We start from the raw sequence: 14,251 nt of genomic DNA on the forward strand, positions 1-14,251 counted from the left end.
CAGGAGGGCCCATTCCAAGGAACCTCACAAAGATAGTCTACCATGCTTTTCTCCCAACAGTAAGTCAATTATTAATATTATAATTATTATTATTTTCTGGTTTTCTTTTTTAAATGTACTCCAATAATATAATATACACATTTGTAATGTAACAGTATTCAAATTGAAAAGAAAAAGAAATTTACTTCAACAATTTCTCTTAGCCTTCTTGCATTTAACATATCATGAAGCATTGATAACAATTTAGCTAAATACTTGTTAAACTTATGGATTCACAGAAAGTTATTTACCTTATTACTCCTAGCATTTTTATGATAATCATAGTAGTTTATGCAGTATCCACCACATGCCAGGCTTTTTCTATGCCTTGAAAGTGATTTAAGTTTATTTTTAGAAATACTTTTTAGCCCATATTTTCCCAATTTTTTTTTAAACTTAGAAACTTAGAAAAGATACCTATAAATGGAATAACATCTTGCTCCCACAAGATCTGAATAGTATAGCCTTCATCTTTTACACAAGCCAGGTACTGTGTTAAGCACTTCACTACTGCCTGCTTTTCCCAACAGCCCTGGGAGATAGTATAAATATTAACTATTCTCTTTCTACATACAAGGAGTGATTGGATTCTTTTTTATGATAGCTTTTTATTTACAAGATATATGCATGGGTAATTTTTCAGCATGACCCTTGGTTAACCCTAACCCTAACCCTTTGTTCCAATTTTCCTCCTCCTTCCCCCCACCTTCTCCCCCAGATTGTAGGTAAACCAATATATGAATGATTGGATTCTTTAATTTACAACCATTACAATGTCTCCAACCTAGAGGCTATAACTAAACTTGATTTTGCACAAAGTTCCATTATTTTAATTGGCTTATATTAAAATAAAAAATTCTTGATGACACTCCCAACTTCCTTTTATTGCATTTTTCCCCTGCTATCCAAAACTCCAAACCATTTCCTTTAAATTTTCTAAATTACTTGTCCTTTAGCATAACTATTGAAACCAACACACAGAGATAATCTTTCCATATCAATCAATTAATTTACATGCATTTTATGAAATGTATTTTGTAATCTTTGATTGGGGAAGGAACACATGCAGCAGCTATCAAAGGTGTATTGCTTAAGAATATTCCTAAATCTTTTCTATTTCAGGAGAATTAAGACCCTCTCTGAAATTTCCTTTTCAAAACTCCAAAACCCTTTACTTTCAAACCCTGAATTTATACTTTCATTGCAAACTCCAACTTTATTAACCCATCCACATATTCTTAATTTTTCTCATTTCCTTTCATAACACTACTCTTTCTTCTACTTAATGTCTCTATTAAATTCTTTTTTGGTTCTTTAATGGTTACAAATGCAGAGTTCTTATCAATATCTTTAAGGGCTTTTAGGCAAACTTAATTACATCACATAGTTTTTGGAAGATTTTATTGGGGGAAGGTTTTTTTTTTTTTAATAAGTGATAGGCAAAGAGACTCAAAAACAACTCACTCAGCAGAAGCTCTGCTTTTCAGGGTGTCATAGATTTTAGCTAGAAAGATCTAGCTAGCTAGATATTAAAGAATTTATTTAATTTATACTCTAACATATTTAACATGTATTGGTAGACCTGCCATCTGGAGTGGGGGAAGGAGGAGAAAAATTAGAACAAAAGGTTTGGCAATTGTCAATGTTGTAAAATTACCCATGCAAATATCTGATAAATAAAAACTATTAAAAAAAAGAAGTAATCCACAACTTTAGCAAAGTTGCAGGATACAAAATAAATCCACATAAATCATCAGCATTCTTATACATCACTAACAAAATCCAACAGCAAGAGATACAAATAGAAATTCTATTTAAAATAACTATTGATATTATAAAATATTTGGGAACCTACCTGCCAATTCTGATGGACATGGCTCTGTGCAACAATAAAATGATTCAGATCATTTCCAATGACCTTGTGATGAAGAGAGCCATCTATATTCAGAGAGAGGACTATGGGAACTGAGTGTGGATCACAATATCACATTTTTGCTCTTTTGTTGTTTATTTGCATTTTATTTTCTTTCTCATTTTTTCCTGTTTGATTTTATTTTTCTTGTGCAGCAAGGTAATTGTATAAATATGCATACATATATTGGATTTAACATATATTTCTACAATGTTAACATATATTGGACTACTTGCCATCTAGGGGAAGGAGGGGGGAGAAGGGGAGAATTGTAACACAAGGTTTTGCAAGGATTAATGTCAAAGATATATTTTCAAAATAAAAAGATTTAATAAAAGACAATTGGAAATTAAATAATCTAATTCTAATGAATGAGTGGGTCAAACAACAAGCCACAGAAACAATCCATAATTTCATCCATGAAAATGACAATAATGAGACAACATGCCAAAACCTATAAGATGTAGCCAAAGCAGTTCTTAGGGGAAATTTTATATTTCTAAATGGCTATAAAAAATAAAATAGAAAAGAAATCAATGAATTAGGCATGCAACTAAAAAAGTTAGCAAAAGAACAAATTAACCCCCCAATTAAAATACCAAATTAGAAATTTTGAAACTCAAAGGAGATATTAATAAAATAGAGACTAAAATCTATTGAACTAATAAAACTAAAAGTTGGTTTTATGCAAAAACTAACAAAACAGATAAATCTTTGGTTAATTTGATCAGAAAAAGGAAAGAAAAAACCAAATCACCAGCATCAAAAATGAAAGAAGTGAACCTGCCACCAATGAAAAAGAAATTAAAACAATAATTAAGAGCTATTTTTCCCAACTCTATGGCAGGAAATCTGACAATCTAATTGAATCCCAGCTCTACTGCTTCCAAGCCACACAAACTATACACTTAATCTTTTTGTCCTTCCTTTTCCTCACTTGTACAATGAAAGGATTGAAATTGCTGACTTCAAAGGTTCTTTTCATCTCTAAGTCTACAATCCTTCCTTCTTGATACTCTCTCTTCCTGTAGTTTCTGATACATCTCCCTCTTGCCTGTCTTTTTAATTCCTGACTCATTTGTGGGTTCTTCACTCAACCTCAGTTCCCTCAGGTGTAAAATGGGGATAATAATAGCACCTATTTTCCAGGGTTGTAGTGGGGATTAAATGAGATGGTAAAGAATTTAGCACAGTACTTGATACTGCAAGTGCTATATAAATATCAGTTATTATTTGTTATTTTTCATACATCAGTTATCTCTTACTCCACATATGCAAACCTAAACTTAACCTTTTTCCTTTTCAATCCCATCGTTCTCCCTAGTTTCCTCATTTATGCTCCTGACACTGCCATCCTTCCACTCATCCAGGCTCTCAGCCTCTTTTTCTCTTGTAAGAAATTTGCCAAATCAATTTCCTTTGGCTTTTCTACTTTCATCATGCAAAATGTAGTCTTTATTACCATTTGCATAGACTACAATCCACTCTTTATAAGACTATCAAGCATAAAAAAAAGATTTCTTCTAATGTGTGTTATCTGATTACATTATTGATCTGATAAAAGCCCTTCAATGATCCCATGCTGACTCCTCAAGTAAAAAAATAATTAGCCTGGCATTCAAGGCCCTCCATTCCTTCCATATTTTATAATGTGATTCCAGGATTCTACAGTCTTATTTAAGATATTTTCCCTTTATACACTCTATTTTGCCACCAAACTGGACTATTTCTTATTTTTTCTCACACTTTTCTTTCCATCTTTTGCCTCTACATTTGTATATGCTGTTCTCTAAATCTGGAATGCACTCCTCTCTCTCTCTCTCAGTTCTATCTCTACCAGTTGAAATATTTCCCTTCCTTCAAGGCCAAGAATATATAATTATATATTCCCTACTTCATGAAGTCTTCCATGATTTTTAAGCTAGAAATGTTCACACTCTCCTTCAAATTTCCCAGGCCTAACTTCCTTTAAGTGCCTATTACTTTTCAGCCTTTTAATGCAATTATTCTCAGATAACATGGTCCAAGACAATTCCAAAAAACTTGGGATAGAAAATTCCATCTGCATTCAGAGAAAGAATTATAGAGACTGAATGAAGTTCAAAGCATAATATTTTCATGTTTTTGTGATTTTTCTCTCTTTAATTATGTTTTTTTTATTTCTCAACATGAATAATGTATAAATATGATTATTATGATTGTACATGTATAACGTACATCATACTGCTTGATGTCTTTAGGGAAAAGGGAGTATGGGAGGAAAGAAGGAAAATTTGGAATTGAAAATCTTTAAAAATGAATGTTGAAAATTGTCTTTACATGGAAAAAAATGCAATTAAAAAAATTGGGTTCCTAGGGACTACAAGGAACCACTGAAGATTACTGAGTGACAAGGTCAGATTTGCATGTGGCCAAAATCCTTTTGATAATATGTGTAAGATAAAATTAAATGGTGAAAGACTTGGGATAGGAAAAATAATTAGAAAATTGTCACAATAACTTAAGGCAAGAGGTAATGATGACATGAAATAAAGTTGTTGCTGTGTAAGAAGGGGAGGCATATGAGAAATATTGTAAAGGCAGAAACAATAAAATTGGCAGCTGATTGGGATGGAAAAGGATATCCCATTATCCTGTAAGCATAAAAAATCTTCACTTAAAATCATTCTTCTCCATTCAGTGTCCTTTCTGGGGGATATAATGAATTTAGGGGCTCACAAGTGAAGGTGCTTACACAAAGTTTCCAGTCAGAATGTCCTCTGTCCAGAGGGAATTTGCCAGTGATCCAAGAAGCCCCACCAAGCATTCCTAGATGTGCAATGAAGTAATTGCCTGGGTAACTACTATAAGAGGACCAATTTCTCAATTAAAGCCACTAAGTAAACTTTGTATAATTGGATGCTAAATATCTTGCATTCTCTTTGAAAGTAACTGTGAATTACCACTCTCATCTACTTAGATAACAAAATAAATAGATTATCAACAACATGTGTCCCAAGAACTGCTACTATCAAAGTTATGGTGAGAGGCCCTTATACTTTGAAAGAGTCTGTAGCATAGCTTGACTTCCAATTATCACAGTGCTTTGCACCTGAAACATTGGTGGTTGATTTACCTTTTCTGGAAACTATCTTATAACAAGCAGTAACTACATTCAGCTATACACATATGGCACAGATATTAACATTAAAATCAACAGTAATGAAATTATGATGTACTGTACATTCAGAAGAGAAAAAAATAATGACTTGCCTTTGTATAAACGGAATTGTGAGTTTTCACAGGTACTCAGATAGCTCCTTAGTCCCCTTCTAGATCTCAGGACAAACTCTGTGGACAGCACCTAAACAACATCTCAGAACAAGAATGTGAAAACTTCAATAATCTTCATCTAAAATGATTTCAAGCCTACTGATAAACTCTGCATGAACATTTAGAAACCATGCCTAAGCTTTCCTGGAGGATTCCCATATATTCATAACATGCTTCACTCCAGTGTACGACTTACCAGACAAATCAAACACTCTCAGTAGCAATGAAGAGAAAATGTCCACTTATCTAGGGAAAGAAAAAAATAATGAACATTAAGATGGTGTAGTTTAGAAAGACCTCTTGGTCTTTCACAGGAGTGATTCAAAACCTTTATAGGATGGCAATTATGGCAATGAATATTAGGAACTCCTGGAAAGAAAAGGAAGACTAAAATTTTTCCAAAATTCTATTTATGTATTTTCATTTTAAAGGGGTGGGAAGAAGACATATAACCATAGCTTTTTTTTCTTTTTCTTCAATTCTAATTTTATTTAATATTTTCCCCAGTTACATCCAAAATATTTTTTCATTTGTTTTTAAGATTTTTGAGTTCTAGGTTCTCTCTTTTATCCCTACCCAACAATTAGGAAACCATATATGGAGTTAAGTGAAATATTTCCATAAAAGTCAAGTTGTGAAAGAAAATATAGATCTTCTACTGTATTGAAAATAAAAACCCTCAGGAGAAATTAAGTCAAAAATAAAGAGAAAGATGGAGAGAGAGAAATTGAGAAAGGTTTGATCTCTATTCACATTCGATCAATTCCTTCTCTGTGTATAGAGGGGGTCCATCATAAGTCCTTCAGAGTAGGTGTTGATGATGGTACTACCGAGAATAACAAAATCACTTACAGCTGGTCATCCCAGAACATTACTAATACTCTGTATAGAGTATATTTCACTTTGTTCATGGAAGACTTTCCAGGTTTGGTTTGCTTTTTTCCCCCCTGAGAACATCCTGCTCATCATTTTCCAGAGAACAATAATATTCCATGGGTGAAATTTGCTTTGAATTTTTTTTACAATTACTATCACTAATTGTATTTTCCCCCATTTATTCTCTGTCCTTTCACCTTGTCCCTCCTCAAAAATATTTTGCTACTGACTACTCCTCCAAATATGCCCTCTGTTTTATCACCCTCTCCTCCTTCCCATATCTCATTCCTCTCCTATTTTCCTGCAGAGTAAGGTAAATTTCTCTACCCTTATTGAGGGTATGTTATTACATATTTGAGTCAATTCTGATGAGAGTAAGGTTTGTTCACTCACCCTCTTTGCCCTTCTTCCCCCTCCACTGTAAAATCTTTTTTCTTACCTCCTTTTTATGGCAGATAATTTGCACCATTACACTTCTCCCTTTCCTTTTCTCCTAGTATATTTCTCTCTCACCCCTTAATTACATCATTGTTTTTTAAAAAAAGATATTATCCCTTCATATTCAACTCATACTTGTACCTTCTGTCTATACCTTCTGTCTATATATATACACTCCTTCTAACTGCCATAATAATGAGAACATTCTAATAAGTAACAAGTATCATTCTCCTATGAAGGAAAGATAAACCTTATCAAATCTTTTATGACATCACTTTCCTAATTACCTCCTTTGTTTCTCAGAGTCCTGTATTTTAAAATCAAATCTTCCATTCCGCTTTGATCTTTTCATCATGAATGCTTGAAAATCTTATGTTTCATTGAATGACCACATTCTTCTCTGAAGGATTATACTCAATTTTGCTCAGTAGGTGATTCTTGGTTGCAATCCTAGCTCCATTGCTCTCTGGTATATCATATTCCAAGCCCTCCAGTCCTTTAATTTAGAAGCTGCTGCATCTTGTGTTATCCTGACTGTGGCTCCACTATACTTGAATTTTTTGTTTGTTTGTTTGTTTTGTTTTGTTTTGTTTTTTCTGAATGCTTGCAATATTTTCTCCTTGACCTGGGAGTTTAGGAATTTGGCTATAATATTCCTGGGAATTTTATTTTGGAAACTCTCTCATGAAGTGATTGGTGGGTTTTTTCAGTTTCTATTTTGCCCTCTGGGTTCTACAATATTAGGACAGTTTTCTTTGATAATTTCTTGAAAGATGATGTCCATGCTCCTTTTTTTTTATTGTGACTTTCAGGTAGACATATATTTTTTTAAAAATTTTCTTTCCTGGTTCTATTTTCCAGATCAATTGTTTTTCCAATGACAAATTTCACATTTTTCCTATTTTTTTTCTTTTTTTCTTTTGGTTTTGCTTTACTGTATCTTGATTTCTCATAAAGTCATTGTTCCCACTTACTCAATTCTAATTTTAAGGAATTATTTTCCTCAGTAAGCTTTTTTAACCTCCTTTCCCAAATGGCCACTTTTGCTTTTTAAAGGCATTCTTCTCATTAGCATTTTGTATTCCCTTTTGCATATCTTTCAATTCTTTCACTAATTTTTTGTCTATCTCTCTTACTTGATTTTCAAAGTCCCTTTTTAACTATTCAATGGCCTGAGCCCAATTCTTTTTTTTCTGAGGCTTCAGATGTAGGAGCTTTGACTGTTATCATGTTCTGAGTGCGTGTTTTGATCTTTCTTGTCATCATAACTTTCAAGGGACAGAAACTTTTTTTTTGTTTTCTACTCATTTCCCCAGTCTATTACTTTGCCAAAGAGACTGGGGCTGCACTGGGACTGCACACCAGACCCTCACCCTGTTGCCACAGTATATATTTTTTTATTTTAATAATTTTTTATTATATATATTTTTTATAATATTATCCCTTGTATTCATTTTTCCAAATTATCCCCCCCTCCCTCCAATCTCTCCCCCGATGACAGGCAATCCCATACATTTTACATGTGTTACAATATAACCTAGATACAATACATGTGTGTAAATACCATTTTCTTGTTGCACAATAAGCATTAGATTCCGAAGGTACATGTAACCTGGGCAGACAGATATTAGTGCTAACAATTTACATTCACTTCCCAGTGTTTCTTCTCTGGGTGTAGCTACCTCTGTCCATCATTGATCAACTGGAAGTGAGTTGGATCTTCTTTATGTTGAAGATTTCCACTTCCATCAGAATACATCCTCATACAGTATTGTTGTTGAAGTGTACAGTGATCTTCTGGTTCTGCTCATTTCACTCAGCATCAGTTGATGTAAGTCTCTCCAGGCCTCTCTGTATTCCTCCTGCTGGTCATTTCTCACAGAGCAATAATATTCCATAACCTTCATATACCACAATTTACCCAACCATTCTCCAACTGATGGACATCCATTCATCTTCCAGTTTCTAGCTACAACAAAAAGAGCTGCCACAAACATTTTGGCACATATATGTCTCTTTCCGCTCTTTAGTATTTCTTTGGGATATAAGCCCAGTAGTAGCACTGCTGGGTCAAAAGGTATGCACAGTTTGATAACTTTTTGGGCATAGTTCCAAATTGCTCTCCAGAATGACTGGATTCTTTCACAATTCCACCAGCAATGTATTAGTGTTCCAGTTTTCCCACATCCCCTCCAACATTCATCATTATTTGTTCCTGTCATCTTAGCCAATCTGACAGGTGTGTAGTGGTATCTCAGAGTTGTCTTAATTTGCATTTCTCTGATCAGTAGTGATTTGGAACACTCTTTCATGTGAGTGGAAATAGTTTCAATTTCATCATCTGAGAATGGTCTGTTCATATCCCTTGACCATTTATCAATTGGAGAATGGTTTGGTTTCCTATAAATCAGGGTCAGTTCTCTATATATTTTGGAAATGAGACCTTTGTCAGAACCTTTGCTTTTAAAAATATTTTCCCAATTTGTTACTTCCCTTCTAATCTTGTTTGCATTAGTATTGTTTGTACAGAAACATTTTAGTTTGATGTAATCAAAATCTTCTATTTTGTGATCAATAATGATCTCTAGTTCTCCTCTGGTCATAAATTCCTTCCTCCTCCACAAGTCTGAGAGGTAGACTATCCTCTAATCTATTTATTATCTCCCTCTTTATGCCTAAATCATGGACCCATTTTGATCTTATCTTGGTATATGGTGTTAAGTGTGGATCCCACAGTATATTTTTGACAGTACATATGCATAGGTAATTTTTTACAGCATTATCCCTTGTACTCCCTTCTGCTCCGAATTTTTCCCCTCCTTCCCTCTACCCCCATCCCTAGATGGCAGGCATTCCCTTACATATTAAATATCTTATAGTATATCCTAGGTACAATATATATGAGAAGAACCAAATTTTGTTGTTGTTGTTGTTTCAAAGGAAGAATTGTATTCAGAAGGTAAAATAATCTGGGAAGAAAAACAAAAAAAATGCTCACAGTTTACACTCATTTCCCAGTGTTCCTTTTCTGGGTGTAGCTGATTCTGTTCATCATTGATCAATTGGATTTGGATTAGCTCTTCTCTATGTTGAAGATATCCACTTCCATCAGAATACATCCTCATATAATATCATTGTTGAAGTCTATAATGATCTCCTAGTTCTCCTCATTTCACTCAGCATTAGTTCATGTAAGTCTCTCGAAGCCTCTCTGTATTCCTCCTGTTGGTCATATCTTACAGAACAATAATATTCCATAACATTCATATACCATAATTTACACAACCATTCTCCAATTGATGGATATCCATTCATTTTCCAGTTTCTAGCCACTACAAAAAGAGCTGCCACAAACATTTTGGCACATACAGGTCCCTTTCCCTTCTTTAGTATTTCTTTGGGATATAAGCCCAATAACAGCAATGCTGGATCAAAGGGTATGCACAGTTTGATAACTTTTTGGGCATAATTCCAGATTGCTCTCTAGAATGGTTGGATTCTTTCACAACTCTACCAACAATGCATCAGTGTCCCAGTTTTCCCACATCCCCTCCAACATTCATCATTATTTATTCCTGTCATCTTAGTCAATCTGACAGGTGTGTAGTGGCATTTCTGATCAATAGTGAATTGGAAAACTCTTTCATATGAGTGGAAATAGTTTTAATTTCATCATCTGAAAATTATCTGTTCATATCGTTTGACCATATATCAATTGGAGAATGCCTTAATTTCTTATAAATTAGTCAATTCTCTGTATATTTTGGAGATGAGGCCTTTATCAGAACTTTAACTGTAAAAATGTTTTCCAAATTTGTTACTTCCCTTCTAATCTTGTTTGCAGTAGTTTTGTTTGTACAAAAGCTTTTTAATTTGGCATAATCAAAATTTTCTATTTTGTGATCAATAATGATCTCTAGTTCCCCTTTGGACACAAATTCCTTCCTCCTCCACAAGTCTGAGAGGTAAACTAGCCTATGCTCCTCTAATTTGTTTATGATCTAGTTCTTTATGCCTAAATCTTGGACCCATTTTGATCTTATCTTAGTATGTGGTGTTAAATGTGGGTCCATGCCTAGTTTCTGCCATACTAATTTCCAGTTTTGCCAGCAGTTTTTGTCAAATAATGAATTCTTATCCCAAAAGTTGGGATCTTTGGGTTTGTCAAACACTAGATTGCTATTTTTATTCACTATCTTGCCCTATGAACCTAATCTATTCCACTGATCAACTAGTCTATTTCTTAGCCAATACCAAATAGTTTTGGTGACTGCTGCTTTATAATATAGTTTTAGATCAGGTAAAACTAGGCCACCTTCATTTAATTTTTTTCATTACTTCCCTTGAAATTCTTGACCTTTTGTTGTTCCATATGAATTCTGTTGTTATTTTTTCTAGGTCATTAAAATAGTTTATTGGGAGTGTGATTGGTATAGCACTGAATAAATAGATTAGTTTAGGGAGTATTGTCATCTTGATTATATTCAGTTGGTTTATCCAAGAGCACTCAATGTGATCAATAGTGAATTGGAACACTCTTTCATATGAGTGGAAATAGTTTTAATTTCATCATCTGAAAATTATCTGTTCATATCGTTTGACCATATATCAATTGGAGAATGCCTTAATTTCTTATAAATTAGTCAATTCTCTGTATATTTTGGAGATGAGGCCTTTATCAGAACTTTAACTGTAAAAATGTTTTCCAAATTTGTTGCTTCCCTTCTAATCTTGTTTGCATTAGTTTTGTTTGTACAAAAGCTTTTTAATTTGGCATAATCAAAATTTTCTATTTTGTGATCAATAATGATCTCTAGTTCCCCTTTGGACACAAATTCCTTCCTCCTCCACAAGTCTGAGAGGTAAACTAGCCTATGCTCCTCTAATTTGTTTATGATCTAGTTCTTTATGCCTAAATCTTGGACCCATTTTGATCTTATCTTAGTATGTGGTGTTAAATGTGGGTCCATGCCTAGTTTCTGCCATACTAATTTCCAGTTTTGCCAGCAGTTTTTGTCAAATAATGAATTCTTATCCCAAAAGTTGGGATCTTTGGGTTTGTCAAACACTAGATTGCTATTTTTATTCACTATCTTGCCCTATGAACCTAATCTATTCCACTGATCAACTAGTCTATTTCTTAGCCAATACCAAATAGTTTTGGTGACTGCTGCTTTATAATATAGTTTTAGATCAGGTAAAACTAGGCCACCTTCATTTAATTTTTTTCATTACTTCCCTTGAAATTCTTGACCTTTTGTTGTTCCATATGAATTCTGTTGTTATTTTTTCTAGGTCATTAAAATAGTTTATTGGGAGTGTGATTGGTATAGCACTGAATAAATAGATTAGTTTAGGGAGTATTGTCATCTTGATTATATTCAGTCGGTTTATCCAAGAGCACTCAATGTGTTTCCAATTATTTAAATCTGACTTTATTTTTGTGGCAAGTGTTTTGTAATTTTGCTCATATAATTCCTGACTTTCCTTTGGTAGACATATTCCCAAATATTTTATACTATCGACAGTTATTTTGAATGGAATTTCTCTTTGTATCTCTTGCTCTTGGATTGTGTTGGTAATGTATAAAAATGCTGAGGATTTATGTGGATTTATTTTGTATCCTGCAACTTTGCTAAAGTTCTGAATTATTTCTAATAGCTTTTTACCATCATGTCATCTGCAAAGAGTGATAGTTTGATCTCCTCATTTCCTACTCTAATTCCTTGAATCTCTTTCTCAGCTCTTATTGCCAAGGCTAGCATTTCTAATATAATATTGAATAGTAATGGTGATAGTGGGCAACCTTGTTTCACTCCTGATCTTAAAGGGAAAGGTTCCAGTTTATCGCCATTACATATGATGTTTACTGAAGGTTTTAAATATATATTCATTATTTTAAGGAATAGTCCATTTATTCCTATACTCTCAAACATTTTTAGTAGGAATGGATGTTGGATTTTATTAAATGCTTGTTCTGCATCTATTGAGATGATCATATGGTTTTTGTTAATTTGGTTAATGATATAGTCAATTATGCTAATAGGTTTCCTAATATTGAACCATCTTTGCATTCCTAGTATAAATCCCCCTTGGTCATAGTGTATTATCCTGGAGATGATTTTCTGTAGTCTTTTTGCTAGTATTTTTATTTAAGATTTAATCATCAATATTCACTAGGGAGATTGGTCTATAATTTTCTTTCTCTGTTTTCATCCTACCTGGTTCAGGTATCAGTACCATGTCTGTGTCATAAAAGGAATTTGGTAGGACTCCTTCAATCCTTATTTTTTCAAATAGTTTATATAGCATTGGAGTTAATTGTTTTTTAAATGTTTGTGAGAATTCACATGTAAATCTATTGGTCCTGGGGATTTTTTTTAGGGAGTTGGTTAATAGCTTGTTCTATTTCTTTTTCTGAAATGGGACTATTTAGACTATTTACTTCTTCCTCTGTTAATCTGGGAAAGCTATATTTTTGAAGGTGTTCTTCCATTTCATTTAAGTTATCGAATTTATTGGCATAAAGTTGGGCAAAGTAACTCCTAACTATTGTTCCAATTTCCTCTTCATTAGTGGTGAGTTCTCCTTTTTCATTTTTAAGACTATCAATTTGTTTTTCCTCTTTCCTTTTTTTAATCACATTTACTAAGGGTTTGTCTATTTTGTTGATTTTTTTTTATAGAAACAACTCTTAGTTTTATTAATTAATTCAATATAGTTTTTTTACTTTCAATTTTATTAATCTCTCCTTTTACTTTTAGAATTTCAAGTTTTGTCTTTGTCTGGGGGTTTTTAATTTGTTCCTTTTCTAGCATTTTTAGTTGTAAGTCCAATTCATTGACCACATCTTTCTCTATTTTATGCAAGTAGGCTTCTAGAGATATAAAATTTCTTCTTATTACTTCTTTGGCTTTATCCCACACATTTTGGTATGATGTCTCATTATTGTAATTTTCTTGGGTGAAGTTATTAATTATGTCTATGATTTGCTGTTTTACCCAATCATTCTTTAGTATAAGATTATTTAGTTTCCAATTATATTTTTGCGCTATTTCCCCCTGGTTTTTTATTGAATGTAATTTTCATTGCATTGTGGTCTGAAAAGGATGCATTTACTATTTCTGCCCTACTGCATTTGATTTTGAGGTTTTTATGTCCTAGTATATGATCAATTTTTGTATATGTTACATGAACTGCTGAGAAGAAAGTGTACTTCTTTCTGTCTCCATTTAGCTTTTGCCAAAGATCTATCATATCAAACTTTTCTCTTTGACTTCTTTCTTATTTATTTTGTTGATTTATCTAATTCTGAGAGTGCAAGATTGAGAATTCCCACTATTATAGTTTTGCTGTCTATTTCTTTTTGCAGCTCTCTTAATTTCTCTTTTAAGAATTTAGATGCTGCACTACTTGGTGCATATATATTTAATATTGATACTGCTTCATTATCTATGATACCTTTTAGCAAGATGTAATGCCCTTCCTTATCTCTTTTAATTAGATCAATTTTTGGTTTTGCTTGATCTGAGATGAGGATGGCTACTGCCTGCTTTTTTGGTTTTGCCTGAAGCTATAATAGATTCTGCTCCACCCTTTTACTTTTAGTATGAATGTCTCACCCTGTTTCAGGTGTGCTTCCTGTAAACAAGATATTGAAGGAATCTGGCTTTT

The 14,251-nt window shown here is 33.2% G+C and overlaps 1 long non-coding RNA gene across 2 annotated transcripts in view; it reads right to left on the minus strand.

Annotated features, from left to right (window-relative positions):
- LOC141548260 (uncharacterized) overlaps positions 1 to 14,251 on the minus strand; it is a 420,656-nt gene that overhangs the window by 100,528 nt on the left and 305,877 nt on the right. For both annotated transcript variants that reach the window (XR_012483876.1, XR_012483875.1), the window contains exons 3-4: positions 5,460 to 5,509; positions 5,204 to 5,305 (exon numbers count right to left, since the gene is read on the minus strand). This is a non-coding gene — a long non-coding RNA (uncharacterized LOC141548260). The remainder of the gene's footprint in view (positions 1 to 5,203; positions 5,306 to 5,459; positions 5,510 to 14,251) is intronic.

The sequence above is a fragment of the Sminthopsis crassicaudata genome, chromosome X (assembly GCF_048593235.1).
Source record: "Sminthopsis crassicaudata isolate SCR6 chromosome X, ASM4859323v1, whole genome shotgun sequence".
NCBI classification, from domain to species: Eukaryota; Metazoa; Chordata; class Mammalia; order Dasyuromorphia; family Dasyuridae; genus Sminthopsis; species Sminthopsis crassicaudata.